Genomic DNA, 2,520 nt, shown 5'->3' on the forward strand with positions numbered 1-2,520 from the left:
TATATATATATATATACTAGTTCAACCGCACGTGTTTCGCACGTGTAATATTTGATAATTTAAAACTAAATGATTTTGTCTATTGTAGAGATTTTTAATAAAGTATAAAAAGTTCAAATCACTTTCTGAGATGCTTCACACTTTAATATAATAATGTAAATATAAACATATATTTTAGTGTAACCACATATATACGTATAATAGCTATTTTTCTTGTTGTCGGTGGCTGAGAGAGACGCATCAATTTGAACCATATTTGTGATACGATTATTTTTTTATATTTAAAATCTTTCCTTATTTTTAAAGTCAAACATTTACAAAATCATTGATTACATTCTTATTACGTACTTAAAACTTTTAAAAATTTGGTACTTCCTAAATTTTTGTTATTTTAGCGCTTTTATATTTTTTAATTTTTTAATTTTTTTTTTAAATCAAATTTAATTGATTTAGAATTCTTAAACTACTGAAAAAAGTATTAGTTGTCATTAATTTTGATGACTTCTAATAAGGAAAGGTTTTACCATAAATATTCAACTCTTAAATATTAGGGAAAAAATAGTGAAAAGACGATTTTTTCTAAAGCAAAGACTTTTAATGGAGGGCAAAAAGTTCAAACAATATTTCTAAATTCCTTCACACTTTTAATATATTATAGATAATAGATTATAGATATACATAAAGGATAAAAATCTCTATACCTATACATATAAGTAATCAAAAATACATAATACATAAATTAAAACATGGCACAAAAATACGTATAAATGTACATATGTATATAGAAAATACAAATACTTCACATGTCCAAATACATATAAATCTGCAAATGTATTTACAAACTACTTCTCTAACCCATATAAATATATATACAAATTCATTTATATATAATCAAAAATAATACATAAATTTCAACACTACATAAAAAATACATATGAATGTGCATATGTATATAGAAAATACAAATACATGTACAAGCCCAATATATATACACAATCATATTTATATGTATACACAAATGAGTATCCATTGTCTAATAAATACAAATACAAACCACCTCTTCCTCTTTATCTTCTTATGAATCATATTCAGAAGAATATTCAACTTCCTGATTTGGGCATATGTATTTGGGTCGTTATGATACTTGGACCTAACATTTTCGATACTCACTGATTTGTTCAACTATAAAGGAGAAGAAACAACTTTAACAACTTCATCTTGAGTTAGACCAAGATTATATGATGGTGGATTATCAAACTAAATTGATAGGGGGTACTCCCGACTTGATCTTGTATATAGTGTGTGTTCTGCCATTAGAGCAGACCTCCACAATTATATAACTAAAAAACTCAAAAATGACAATAACAAAGATGTAAAAAAATTCAAAATATATATAATTTGTGAAAGAGATAACACGCAATAACTGAAATTAAATAGTTATTGGATCTAGGGGAACACAATCTTTATCAAAAACGTGAGAAAAATGTGAGAAAAGGAATTGAAAGAAAAATCTATAAAATAGGAGAATTTGGAGAGAAAAATAAAAGGCAAAGTTAAATAAAGGAATGAGATTAAATGAAAGTGGAATTAGCGTGAAAGGCGATAAGTTACCCTTGGTAACTGCAAAACACGCAGAAAGTGAGTGGCCCCACTTAAATAAATGCTACTTTTGCTACAAAATCTAATTTTGTAAAAGTATTGATATTTCACATACACTAAACGGTCATACATATATACATACATATACGCCCACATACATTATTCGACTATGAATTAATGTGCATATTCAATCATTCATATATACATAAATATAAACATATGTGTATTATTAATTATGCTCTTAAGTTTTTTACTTTTGTAGTTTTTCATATTAATAACTCAAATAAAGCCCAAATCAATACTAACGCTAACAAAAATATTGAAAAATATTCAATTAAAAAACTAAGGAATGATAATAATATTGAAAATATGTTATTTAATTTTGCATAAATACATAACCTAAATTTATTTTAATTTAATATTTAATCATATAATTAATACTTACAAGATTTATTTTAGCGTAACCTAATATTTTTAAATTATGATTAATTTTATAATAGCTTACTAACATGCAATATTTATTCTATATGATTTTATTATTATTTTTTGTCGACTATTTTATTGTTATAACTCGTTTCATATTTTGTCATTTTCGTAAAAAATATCTAAAATAGTTGTATCTTTGCTAGGACTAAAGAAACATGTGAAGCACAAATTAATTATACATTCATACGAAAACTTTAACGGGGAAAATTCAAGAAAACAGAAAAACTCAAAAAATCAAGGTTGAAAAATCAAAATTTTATTGATTTGATTTATAAATTTAAAAATCTGACATAAATAATTTGATTTGATATTTAAAAAACTCAAACCAACCTAGTCAAGTACGGAGCTAGTTACTTGCCAGACACGACCTCCTCTATTTTGGGGATGTGGAGAAGAGGGATGGCTGAGTTCAGAAATTGTAACAGTACAGTCAAA

Source organism: Capsicum annuum, chromosome 7, assembly GCF_002878395.1.
Source record: "Capsicum annuum cultivar UCD-10X-F1 chromosome 7, UCD10Xv1.1, whole genome shotgun sequence".
In the NCBI taxonomy this organism is placed as follows: domain Eukaryota; kingdom Viridiplantae; phylum Streptophyta; class Magnoliopsida; order Solanales; family Solanaceae; genus Capsicum; species Capsicum annuum.